Source organism: Crinia signifera, chromosome 1 (genome assembly GCF_055691185.1).
Source record: "Crinia signifera chromosome 1, ASM5569118v1, whole genome shotgun sequence".
In the NCBI taxonomy this organism is placed as follows: domain Eukaryota; kingdom Metazoa; phylum Chordata; class Amphibia; order Anura; family Myobatrachidae; genus Crinia; species Crinia signifera.
Genome location: NC_139217.1, coordinates 91,508,219 through 91,522,440, shown reverse-complemented (window position 1 = coordinate 91,522,440; position 14,222 = coordinate 91,508,219). Strand labels below are relative to the sequence as shown.

The 14,222-nt window shown below is 46.4% G+C and overlaps 1 long non-coding RNA gene across 1 annotated transcript in view; it reads right to left on the bottom strand.

Annotated features, from left to right (window-relative positions):
- The window catches only part of LOC146026234 (uncharacterized), a 484,129-nt gene extending 473,390 nt beyond the window's left edge, over positions 1–10,739 (bottom strand). Inside the window, exon 1 of the long non-coding RNA XR_014454398.1 lies at positions 10,678–10,739. This is a non-coding gene — a long non-coding RNA (uncharacterized LOC146026234). The remainder of the gene's footprint in view (positions 1–10,677) is intronic.
- Positions 10,740–14,222: the final 3,483 nt, after the last annotated feature.

Genomic DNA, 14,222 nt, shown 5'->3' with positions numbered 1-14,222 from the left:
GTTTATGAGCTGTAGTCCTATCTGTGCATGCCTAGGCTGACACGCTTGCCATAGGGATGTTGAGATGGATCCAACTGGATCCTTATCAGGGGGGAAAGGCAAACGAAGCCCACATGCTTCTACTGCGCAACCCCATCATAAGTTGGGGTTGCCCACTGCATCAATACCCCAGAATCTATTGCATTCCCCGGCTTCTCTCTATACATATATAGTCCATACACACTATGGGCTTGATTCTGGTTGACTTGCTAAACAGCGGTATTTCGCTGCTTAGCGAGCCATGTAACGCCGCCCGTCGGGCATACAAATGCCCGTCCCCTGTGGCAATCGAATTTCCCCGCCGCACTGCGAATGGATGTTTTGCATAAACATCCTTTTGAAGGGTAGCATGCGGGACCAAAATCATTGGATGGTTGCCGACCATCGAATGATTTCTACAGTGCTCGCAAATCTAAGTTAGTCTGGGCTGGTATAGACTTGTGGCGTACTGGTCCAAAAACTGGGCAGGCGGCTGACCTCCTGCTAAGCAGTGAAATACCAACCTCCTGAGACGTCAGCCTCCTGCCTACATTCGCATGGGGACGCCCAGCATTTTCCTGGGCCTACCCAGCGTTTTGGTGGGTATGCCCAGGATGCATGCGAACACCTCCTGCCCACCGCCAACCGCCCGTGCCACAGAGACTATGCAAGTCTCCGAAGGCATCTGCACAGAAGCCCTGCACATGCGCATGCGCAGTGCTTCAACATCGGTCCCCTGCGCAAACGCGCTGGGGACTGAGCCAACAAGAATGAGGGACTATATTCATTCCCAGAGTGAGTTCTTTTAGCTTTTCCATTCCAACCATGTCACCGGTATTCTGTATGAGTCATTCCCTAGTGGACAACAAATAAATATTCCCACATTAAGGTGTAGATGTGTGAAGCAGTGATGCCGGTATACAGTCACTAGGTCGACAAGCATTAGGTCGACAAGCATTAGGACAGAAGGTCGACATGCATGAAAATGGACATGGGGCTAGGTCGACAGGGTCAATAAGTCGACACAAGCATTAGGTCGATATGGGAAAGGTCGACAGTCAAAAGGTCGACATGGGCTTTTCCGCTTTTTTTTAGCCTACATGTGCGGACAGGCGGTATTTCATGCCCTACCATACACTAGGACGAGAGCACAATAATGCAATAATGTGAGCGAGCCATGCAAGGGGACAGGGTGCACTTTTTTAGTGAAAAACCCACATCAACCTTATGACTGTCAACCTTCCCCATGTCGACCTAATGCTTATGTCGACCTAATGACCATGTCGACCTAACCCCATGTCAACCTTCAGTCATGTCGACCTAATGACTGTCGATCTAATACTTTTCTGTCCGATGATCCATACCCCTGATGCCAGTGGAGGTGTACAACAGGCTGAATACACTCATTTTCTGAACAGCAAACCCTTCTACAAAACATTATTGCTCACAGGTTTTTTTCACTGCTTCATACATCAACCCTTTAACCCTTCTGAGTTATGTTGCCTCTCAACAACACCTAATTGGGCTTTGTTGGATGGCAATGGTCTTCCCTCAATCGGCATGTCACCAAATACAGATGGCGCCCCTCTCTTTCAGCTCCCGCACTCGCCAGAATGTCCCTGCTGGCGAGCTCTGGCTGAGCGGGACTTCTTCAGAGTGGGACGCCCAGCCACTCGGCCAGTGGCGTAGCTATAGGGCCGCAGCCCCCGCGGTGGCGGGGAGGCGCCGGGGTCTGCCGGCACTGTTGTTTCTTTGCCAGCTCCCCACTGCTTGTGGGTGCAGCGGGGAGCTGGCAGGGGGGTCCGTGCGTGAGATTCAGCCAATCAGCATGCGCCCAGTGTTTTCAGAGTCAGAAGTGCTTCCATCGCCGCTGCACTGAGGTAGCGCAGTATTTCCACTTCACTGCAGGAGTGCAGGGACCCCGGCAACATCGTAATCAGCGCCGCAGGGACCTCCAGGCTCTCCCTGAACACAGGTACCCCCGCGCCGCACGGACCCCCCTGCCAGCTCCCCGGGGGGTCTTGTCTTTTAACGGGGGGAGGGCGGCGATATTGTCCCGGCGGGGGGGGGTGAAATTTTCTTTTACGCCACTGCACTCGGCGGAACCCTGCTCGTCTCCATTTCAGGGAGATCACCGCTGCTCCTCAGCGGATCGCTGAAGAGATGCCCAGGGAGGAGAGAGGGAGGGCAGGGGCTGCTCAGCTGCTAGGGAAGCTCTGGGCATGCTGTGCTTTGCCATGCCCCTACATGTAGACACGGCCACCCACCTAATGGGTCAGCCACGCCTTTGGTCCAGTAGGTCCCAATTCTTGAGTTACAAAAGTTGGAAGTTATGCCTTCTAAAAGATAATAGATAAGGGGCGGGATTTATTAATATACCTTGCCGCCATTCGCCGTCCGCCGCGATGTCAGCGCATATGTACTAACATATGCGACTGGCATCGCTGTGCGGTGATGGAGGCCCCCCGCGATACCTGTACTGTGGTGTGCGGGGCATCTCCGTCACCTCCCAGTCGCCTACTGCTCCCCTCACGCCGGGGACAGCTAAGCAGGCTGTCCCCGGCGCTTCCTCCTCCCCCCTGCAGCTGGAAGGACATCCGACTGCCTTGCTAGGGGGTTAAGGGGTTTACCTAATGGGGTCCAGGACGACCTGCAAGAAGGTAAGCTGGAGAGACGGGGAGAGGGGGGTCGGTGAGGCGGCGGGCGTCGAAAAGAAGCCCATAGGCTTCTATAGGGTATCGCTACAAAAAGGTGGTGATACCCTACTATGAGGTATCGGTGCGGCCGGGTTTTAATACATAGGAAAATGCGGTAAAACGGTGGTGGTGGGGGGGGGGGTTTACCGCATTTTCCGCTTAATACATCCCGCCCAAGATCTGATTGGTACTATGAGCAACATCCCATAGAACACCCATCTCAGTAAATAAACCCCAATGTGTTTTAGGGCATGGCACAGCCCTTGTACTTCCACAGAGCCTCCATCTACAGATAGCCTGTTCTTGTCTTGTTTGCCCCTTAATGTAGGATAGGTACAGTGGTTCTAATCACTGCACTGTCCAGATGGGGTTTCTCCTTTTTAAAGAGCCTAAATAGCAAGACAAATTATACTGCATGTTATTGTGGCTGACATCTAGCTAAGTCTTTTAAACTATAGCTACTGAGTTCTTAATTACGTGAACTGTTACAGTGCAGCATTGTGTGAACACTTATTGGGTTACTGACCCTCTAAGTATATTAGTTGACTATCGGGTTTCTGGCATTGGGTACAGTGACAAATTGATTTATCTCCCAGACAAACTTAGGACTTGCATTAAATTACCAACTCACATTTTTTTTTATCTTCCCACATTATACTAATAGAAAATAATATGTCGACTGGAGGTCATTTATTCAGGTTCAAATTAATGTCATTTAGCCTTTTCCCTGCTGTTATGGAAGAGAAACTGTATCTGCCACTCATTGTGTTTCCATAGATGAAAGAGCAACCGCTAGTGATGAAAATACGTCCCGTTTCTAGTTGTATTATAACAGGATTCTGTGACTGTCTGAGAAATGTATTCGATGAAAATTCATTTAATAAATCAGAGGTAGACAACTTGTGGAGCTCCAACTGCTGTGTAACTATACATCCCAGTATGCATTGCCATTATTTTTGCATGATTAATACTAGGGATCAAGGGCAAAGCTGTAAATGATCATAGGCTGTTACCAACAATGCAGTGGAATACCATCAATGGTTAAACCTGGTGATGGTCATCCCTGTTCTTTCAGTGATTGGCCAGTGGACGTTGGGGCGGAGTTATGCTCTGTGTCCCAGCACCATGCAAAAATAATAATAATAATTTGGGTACTTGTGTATTATCATGGCGCCCACGATTTCCATCGCAGGGCATTGTACAATGAAAAATCGCGTTGCATCGCATAGCATGCGATGCGACGCGATTTCACCTGATTTGTAATTGTGCAGGCACCCAGATGCCTTATTACCATGTTAAATGCCCCCCCAGACCCGATTTTTAATTGTATACCCACCATCATGGGTCAAGAGTATGTGAAATGCCCCCCCATTGTTAACGCCACCCCACTATGAACACCAACCCGAAGCGTGGCGAGCGCAGCGAGCCCACGTCCTCCGACCTTTTCATACCCTCACTATCCACGTCGACGTGGAGTTGATTTCATAAAGTGTGGCGAGCACAGCGAGCCACCGAGCCCGAAGCGTGGCGAGCGCACGCGTATACCTGTGAAGCAATGCACGTCCGCTCGCCACGCTTCGGGCTCGGTGGCTCGCTGCACTCGCCACACTTTATAGAATCAACTCCACGTGGATAGTGGGGGTATGAAAAGGTCGGAGGACGCGTACCGCCGCCCCACGCTTCGGGTTGGCGTTGATAGTGGGGGGCTGTTAACAATGTGGGGCCATTTAACATTTTTATTACCCATCAGGGTGGGTATACAATCAAAAATCTGGAGGTTCCATTTAACATGGGACTCAATGGGAAATCGCGTCGCATCGCATGCCATTGCAATGGCATGCGATGTGACGCAATTTTAAAATTGTATACTCAGCCCAGAAAAAGGCTGAAATCGGGTCCATCGCATGCCATCGCATACCTTAATCAGTACCATTATTTGTTTATTCTGTGCCATTGATGGAGGGAAACAATCTGCTCTCTACCATCGATGCCAAAACCATTTGTCATTGATCATGAACCATCGATGATAGTGACTCATCAATTATCTATGGCCATCCCTAATCAAAACTGTGACAGGGCATGCTGGGATGTGTAGTTTCACAGCACCTGTAGGTCCACCAATTGACTACCCGTTCTCTAAATCATCTTTTTATTCTAGGAATGCATTAACCATTGAGCCTTAGCATTATTTTACAGTCCAACCGGTGTATTTTCCATACACATCAGAAAGTTAATATTAGTTCGACAAAGAATAACAAGGGCATGTAATTTTCTGTCTGGGGAAGTGTGGTGTGGTTTGATGAACGGTACCAGTGCAGCCAGAAGTGTGGAGGTAGGAATCTCTGTGAAGTTACAATTTATTCCTGCCAACCCCAGAGGAGGATCAGGGCTGTGGTTATGATCCTATATTAGGAAAGTGTTGTTCAGGATCAAGCATTAGACTTTGAATGCCAATTTTTTAAAGGTTACCAGATTGCTATAGTTTGGCTCAGCAGATTACTCTTTCTCTATGTTGTATAATTTGGCAGCAATGCATTAATATAAAGTATTCAATTAAAAGTGAATTACAGGTCTGAATATTAAACCCTTCAATCACTTTCCCATGTTTATGTATGTATAACCAGCTACCTTTGTTGAAGTCTGATGATTGCTCATTGATTGTTATTTTGACATTTTTGTAATTTTTGAATCTTAAAGGTCACCCACAAAAAAGGTGTAAAATTAGTTTGACAGTGAAGTAAAAGAGGCAAATCTAAGGGGGGTATATTCAATGCCAAAGATGCAAGCTATGATGGCGAGCAGTGCCTATTGCTCGTCGTCATAGCTCGCCCTCAGTATTCAACCCACCCCCCTGCACTTGCCGAGGATCACGGCTATATGCAGCGGGCTCATTGCAATAGGGTTGAACCTCGCTGTTTGGGGGAATCGGATATCCCCAGAACATAGAATAGGGCGTGCGGCCGGTGAGGGGGTAAAACCGTGTGGTTCGTCCAGGAACTCCGGGTCTGGGGTTGGATCGATGAAACAAAGAGAAATAGAGAGAGAAAGATGCATCTATAGTGTATTTACAAACAAATGAACTCAAAGGTGACTTTAATATTAAACTTAGCTTATGGAAAGTACATTTTGACCCAGAAGTTTTTGATGATGTCTTATTTAATTAGAGGTTCAGGAACTGAGCTTCGCTGCCTCGCCGCTGATTGACTGAGAGAGAGCACTCTCAGCCAATCAGCAGCAGGCCTATCTTGGCAACTCGGCCTAATGTATGGGGGGGCTTTGTTATGATCAATTTAGTGTGCAAAACTTGTACATCTGTGTCTAAATACTTTTGACTCTGCGTGATAAGGGCTCCAATGCAAGCGGCACCAACTTATCTATTATGCTTCATCTGTGACTGGCAGCACGTGTGTAATACCAATTTGTGTACATTTATGCGTCATAGGCTAATGTCTCTGGTACCGGGCGTTTGTTGTGTCTGTGATGTGGCTAAGATGCTAAATTTATAAAAAATAACGTAAGCTTCTCCTCTTGGAGCGTATCACTAGCGTCAGACATCTTGCGCCATATGGTGTATGGACATCTAGTAATAGAAACAAATTCAAATCTGCTCAATAACATTACTAATGCCACTCAGGTGCTGAAGTTAATGGGGTTGTTCTAGACTAGGAAGACTCACAAAACATGTTTTCTCCCAGCACACCAAGCATTAGCAAGAAGATTTGAAAAACCACATGGTAGTAGGTAATTCAGAGATTTTAATTACATATATTTGCAAATTTTTGGTAAGCCTCCAGGCCACATCACCGCTTCTCTGATACAGAAGGTCCCTACACTGCATGATAACAGTGCCCTCTCTCAGCCGAATTATTTTCTACTGTAAGGCTACATTATAATTGCACATAGCACCAATATAAATATATGTATGTATATATCAGCATATACATGTAAGCACTGCTATGTAAAGCATAACAACATACTGTAGGTAGGCAGGGGCAACGTACAATGCATGAATATACCCAAAGTGCATGTTGATCGGTACATTGTAACAAGCATATGGTGGTTTGTTTGTTTTTTGGGTGCCTAGGCAACACACACAGCTCCCCGGCAGACGGACCGGAAGTGATGAACATACCGCTTCCACCCTGGCGCCGGGTTCACGAGGTGATGGGCGCACTTCACCGCTCTCCTGCCTTTAATAGGCAAGAGCCATACATGTTTTTTTGTCACTTTCTGCACCTTGAAAATGGGGTTGTATCCCCGAAACGTTGGAGTATGATGCACTGTTTTATGCTTTTATAAAATTACCAAGTTACACCAGTCTTCGAGTGCCGACCTTTCGGTACTTATGTATTATCTGGGCTCCCATGTTAAATGCACCCCATTTTTTCATACCCCTACTATCCAACTACGCATGGAGTTGTTTTTATATAGTGTGGCGAGCGCAGCGAGCCACCGTGCCCGAAGCGTGGCGAGCGGACGCGGTCTCATAAGAAAAACCGGAGCCCAGATATTACATAAGTACCGCAGACCAGAGGGTTTCGTCCAATTTCTTGTTTATTTAATTTCCTTCAAATTTGTCACCGGCAAAACCGTGAGAAATGACCCAACGCGTTTAGTCTAAATACGCTTAATAGTATACAAGTGTGTGAACACCAATAAAATTCTAGGAAAAGGTTTTCCTTCCCTGTATAGTGCACCTCTCTATATGAGTTCTATCTCCAACAGGGAATTTTATTGGTGTTCACACACTTGTATACTATTAAGCGTATTATACGCTCCTATTCCACTATATAGAGATAAAGCGAAAAGTGGTTTAGAAGAACTGTTCCTTCTCCCCGATACTTATTGGAGGAGTAATTTTTCTCCTATTTGAAAAAAGAATTTGTGATGTTACCCCTGATGAAGTCGATTTAGACTAAACGCATTGGGACATTTCTCACGGTTTTGCCGGTGACAAATTTGAAGGAAATTAAATAAACAAGAAATTGGACAAAACCCTCTGGTCTGCTTCACTGTACATTGGGATCACCATATATATGGACTTTGTATATTATTTCTAGGCGCCACACCCCAATTGCATATTTTATATATATATATATATATATATATATATATATATATATATTTATTTACGTACATTGGGAGATAGCTTAGCAGGAGTCACTCCGATATCCTCCATGTAATTGAAAAGTGAGGACACGTCTGTAAAGGTGGCCATACAGAACTGCAATATTTTGCAGCAGTGTATGGAAATCCGAATCCCCTTGATCCACCCAGTACCTTCCCGGAAGGCATGATCGCATGCAATACATTGCATGTGGTCCTTTCACATAGGATTTATTGCATGTGACCCCGTTCCTCGCCCCTGGGAGGTGATCCGAGCTGTAGGTCGGATCTGCATGCAGGTCTGACCTACGACTCCGGTCCGATGCGAGCAGGACAGCACATCGGACACATGTGATTTGGCCCATTTTCTCGTCCTGAATCGTCGGAAATCAGACAAATCGGACTAGTGTATGTGGGCCTTAATTTAAGTGTGTTATTTTTTTATTGCAGACAAAGATGAACTTCCAGGCATTATGTGAAATTTTCTGCAGGACTGGCCCCAGATATATTAGCAACTTGGATAGGTCGATCACCACCGTTTCACTGTGACATCTGCCTTGGAGGCTACTTATCTTTTCTGCGCTGACTTTGTATGCTGCTGGGTCTGGTGTTCCTTTTTTTTGCAAGCCCCACAACTTTATAACCCCATGGGGCTGAGTAGAGGGCCTATGTGCAGCCCATCCTCTCTAACTGTGCAATACACCCTGGCTTTGAGCAAGTCTCAATGGACAAGGTACCTGCACCTTGTTTCAGGAGACATCTCTCTGCAAATCACAATGAAATTAGCCACTGGGCCATTTTTATTGTGAATTTTGTCTGCAGCGCTGGCTGCTGCTGGACTGTTGAGGTCTCAGTATACTTATATGGGAGCAGGGCATCTGGTGTGGACCCCCTGGACAACACACCTTGTACTATTGCTGCCTGAATATACCTGAAGAGATATCCATGCGCTTCATCCCCTCTGTGAGCTGTACTTCAACTAAACAGGGAAACAGGATAAAAAAAGCTTTAAACGGAATGCCAGGGTTGTCTTAATAACACCGGGTGAATCTTGCAGAAACCAGTGGCGTAACTATACATTTTGCTCCCCCCTGCTAAAAGGTTTGTGGTGCCCCTCTCCAGCGTGATTCCCCAGCATGCAACGTGATGACATCACGCGCATAACGGAGAAGCTGAAGCAGGAGAGAGGAATAGACACCAGCAGACACTGCTGCTTCCCTTGGCTCCAACACATCCCAGGCCGCCCTAGCACACCCATCTGCCCACCCATCCTGTACACAGTAGCCAATAGCCGGCTCTGTGCTCAGCCAGTGGGCAGCGGCAGGCAGCAGCATGTCTGTGCATCGAGCGGGTGCCGGCACCCACATAGACCCCGCTGCAGCTTGCTCCTCAAAGAGGAAGCTGGGGCTGCCTTACAGTAGTTACGCCACTGGTAGAAACCTTCGGTCATACTTGTCTATTCACATTGACCATTAGACATTTCCGTTCTGTAAAATGCAGAAAAGATGAAACTAAAAGTCTTGCTGTTTTTCTTTTTTCTCTCATTTGTTTATGTATCTTAGTTGCTGCAGAACCCTTGTGGCATCATGTAAATAATACCCCCTTTTCCACTACAGACCTGGATCGGACCTGGGAATTTGTTCCCAGGTCTGACCCCGGGTGGACCTGGATTGAGACGCATTTCCACTGTAGTGCTTATCGGGATATTGCTGGGCCAGCTCCGTTCACACTGAGGGCCAGATGTATCAAAGTGATAAAATGGAGAGGAATAAACAGCCAGCCAATCAGCTACTAACTGCCATGTTACAGGCTATGTTAGAAAGCTGATAAGTAGGAGCTGATTGGCTGGCTGTTTTTCACTCACCATGTTATAATTTTTTTGAAGCTTGATACATATGGTAGCAGGTTGCATCCTAGTGAGCATATACCTACAAAATACTATTTATACATGCACAAATCTTTCCTGCATATATGTAGGGTACAAATGATTCCAACTCTACAGGTTTTATTTACTAAGATGGGCCTTCTATTGAAGATGAGATGTTGCTATGGGTAACCAATCATAATCCAATTGTTATTTATTTATTTAGCACAAATCTGATAGAATCTGATTGATTGCCCATAGCAACATCCCATCTTCAATAGAATTCCAACTGTAGGAATTAAATCCCTACATGCAGTGGCGTAACTAGAAATTTTGCTCCCCCCTGCCAAAATAAATTGTGGCGCGTTTAGGGTTAGGCTGTGGATGGAGATTTTAGGACATGCAAGGCAGGGGTTATGGTCAGGCTTAGGGGCTTGGGAGGTTCGGTTTAGACACAGCCCAGTATATTAAGATTCACACGCGGCACAACAAACCATGGGGTAAACTTACTAAGACGTGAGTTCTATTGAAGATAGAATGTTGCCCATAGCAACCAATCAGATTCTAGCTTTTATCTTGTAGAATGTGCTAAATAAATAAGTAGTAGAACCTGCTTGGTTGCTATGGGCATCATCCATAGCACGCCCATCTTAGTAAATGTACCACCATGTGTGCCCAGGTCGCGTGGGTACAACTGTAGGTGCTGGATTGCATGAATACTTTGGATAAAATCATTCTTTTGGGACTATATATAAATATATCTGATATATATAGATATAGAGATGATATACTGTATATCAGAAATCGTCAGACTCCATAACAGATCCATTCATACATATACACTTAACCCCCCCCCCCCCCAACACACACTCACATAAACAAGTAAAATAAAGGAAAAAACAGCCCCCATGTACTGTACACACACAATACACAAATGATTGCCACACTGACACTCCACATATACAGTATATTTGCCCCTACTAAAGCAATTACCTGTAGTGTATTCTAAAAGTGAAGAGCCTTGCAGGACTCGGAGGCTGGGCTGATGCTGGCTGGGAGGAGACGAGTCAGTGCTGCAGAAGGGAGGTCAGGGGACAGGAAGGGAAGAATTTGCTCATTGGTGGCAGGTCCCGGGGGAGGGGCTGGCTCCATAATCACGGACCCAGCAGCTGTAACTCAGGAAGCTGCCTGTGACACACTGACACTGCCAACTGCTCCAGCCCTGAACCTCTACATCGGAGGACATGCTGGGGCTGCGGGGCAGGTGTCAGACGTTCAGAGCAGCCAGGAGAGCACTCATCATTCCTCCCGGCTGCCCCCTGCCCAGCCCGCTCTGTCTGCCAGCATATAGCAGTCAGCCACAAAGCCACAGGGAGCCCGGAATAGATAGCAGCGCAGCGTGCAAGGTGGGTGGGCAGCGGGCAGGGTGGAAGGGGGAGCGCTCTCTGGCTGTCTGTGTGAGGACGCTCAGTGACCCTGTCACTGCGTCCTCACACAGCCAGAGGCGTATCCTTATTGGCTGCTGCTGCTCTCTTGCTGCTGGCTCTGGAGCGTGAATCTGCGCCCCCGGGGCACCTGCTCCCCCCCGCCATTGCGGGGGCTGCGGAGCCTTAGATACGCCACTGCCTACATGTTTAATTTCCTTCCTGAGCTCTTTATAACAAAGACTTGCTTAATGATAGACCGGGAATGTAATACAATAAAAAATAAAAAAATAAATTACAGAAAGTAAGTTACTAAAACATCAGCCAGAAAACATAGGAGCTGAGAAGTAGACTGTGGTCACCACCTGCAGAACAACTCCTTTATTGGGGATGTCTTGCTAATTGCCTATAATTTCCACCTGTTGTCTATTCCATTTGCACAACAGCATGCGAAATTCATTGTGAAACAGTGTTGCTTCCTAAGTGGACAGTTCGATTTCACAGAAGTGTGATTGACTTGGAGTTACATTGTGTTGTTTAAGTGTTCCCTTTATTTTTTTGAGCAGTGTATATATATATATATATATATATATATATATATATATATATATATATATATTTGCAAGCAGACCTGATCTTAGGGTTTTATGCAATTACCTGTGATCATTGATCATGGTTAATTGCCTCGCCGGAGGTTATCCTATAAGCCCTGATAACCCAACACAAGCTGCTGCTTATCAGGGTGTTATGTTGCCCTGGCTTGGGCACCAGGGACAATACGGGTTCCAGACGGAGAGATGATAAGGCGTGAGCCCACAGCCGGGACCGCCGGTTAGGACGGCCACAGCGGGTCCTACACTCTCTCTGTTGAGTCCCCGAGGCAGGTGGCAAACCCCTGCGGAGCTAGGCTTCACCTGTGGCCGCCGCGTTCGAAGGAGCGAGTTAAGCCCGCTCCGACCCCGATGCAGCCAGGTCTTATGTGGTGACAAGGGGTAAGCGATCGCCACGGGGAACACTCAAGAGGATAAGCTGACTACTGGACCTAACTGGAAATGGGCCCCTAACTGCCGGCACCAGGCCAAGACGGGGAGTGCGACCTAGTCGCAGACACCAGTGGGTATAAGGGAGTCCCCAACAACACTCCAAAGGGACCGTGACTCCCAAAGCAGGGATACGGATAAATGGTGACACTCCTGCCTAACCGGAACACTAACAACAGTAGGGGGCAGGGTAATTCCACCGAAGGACAGGGACAAGGAAACAAAAGAGGATTACAAGGAAAATCCCACGGAGGGGCGAGGCCACGGAGGGCCAAAGAAAGATAAGACCAGGGCTCCACTGGAGCACTTACGTGACCCACTTAAGATGGAAGCTGTGGGTCCACTGCAGGCTCACAGGCTGAAGATGGAAAACAGCTGAGGAGTCCAGGGAATGCTGGAACACTGGAATCCAAGGGCAGACACCAGCTGACAGGCTGAGAGACCAGGAAGTCTGCGGCAGGGAATGACCTGGAAAGGAAACTGGGACCAAGGACCCAGGGGACCGGAGAGCAAACTCTGCAAAGTGCAGCAAAAGCTATAACCGGCGTCTGTGCCCAGCAGACGCCGGCTATTTATTCAAATTCCGCACCGCCTGACTGACGTCAGGCGCGCGCATTGCTGGCTGCCGGGCGGAAGCTCGGGGACGTTGCCTAGCAACGCCCCGACGCTTAGCCTCAGAGCGAGGCTTGGGACGCTGCTCGGCAGCGTCCCCTGCCGCGTCAGATGACGCTGCGTCTGCAGCGTCAGATGACACTGAGCTCGCCGTCCGTCCGGGTGCAGGGACACCCGGACGGCGTGCAACACAGGGATTTTGTTCCACCTGCTTCAGGCAGGCAAAGTAAAATCCCCAATAAGTGCTCTCTTTTTGGGACTGCGGCGTTGAAAACTCACCAGTTTTACTGAACCTGTGTGTTTTCTCAAAAAGAGTATATTTTCCTGAGAGATCAGAATGGATACCCCATAAATAAAGATATGGGAAAATATTGCTCCCAATGTTTCATCGCAAGTATTTGGATACTCCCTTAGTGTATGCACTAACACAGTAATATTTATAATAAGAGTAATCATTTGATTACAAGAAAATTTAATGACACCTGGGATTTACCTAATAGCACCAGACTTTATGGTAATAAAACTCCTCAGTGCGTTCTAAAATTATATATTTTTATAATACAGTTGAATTAGTCTATAGGTTATTTAGATTATGCATATAGATTCATGCAGCTGATTGTTATAGTATTTAATGTGCACTAATAATGGGAGGCATGTTTCTGAAATACATCATCAATCATTTTGCAGTGAGCACATAATACTTTTCTTACATTCCTCACCATTTAATATTCTAGAACACATATCTGATTTATAAAATTGTGGTATCACACCCATGTGTCTCTGTAAATGGTGGAAACATAGCCCACAGAGACTCTGTCATGCATACCGAAATATGAGTAATGGTCACAAGGCCAGCATATTCCAGCTGCAGGATGAGGACACAAATGGCACAGTAATTCACCACATTCTTCACATTTTCATAGAAATGTAATGTTGAAAACACAATACTTTAATATTATTTAAATGTAAGTATTATCTTACAATTGCGGTTTAAACAATTATAATACACGAACAGTAAAAATGTTTTTATTTGTTTTCCATTAATCATTTAACATAGAGGCTAATTCAGATTGAATTGCATAAGCAATCCATATGCCGTTTCCTGATAATTGTGAAAATGAACACACACAGGACCTGTTCTTCCCATGTTTTTTGACCATTTTTTTTGACCAATTTCGTTCATTTTGGCTATTCTGAATTGGTCAAAATATCTTCCAGTGTGAATGCGACGACCGACAAATGATGATGCGGATACCCGCCAGTTGTTCATCAAGGTTGTTTGTCAACTGTATATGCAGCTCAATTTAGAAATCTTTCAAAAAGAGTCTATAAACTGTAGCTAGATCTTTCGTCTTTCGTCAACATCTTTCATCAATATCTTTCATCCAGGACACTGGGTTCAAGGGAAATTGGTCATCAATGTATTTCAACGATTAAACGATTAATTATTAAAGGACTAGGG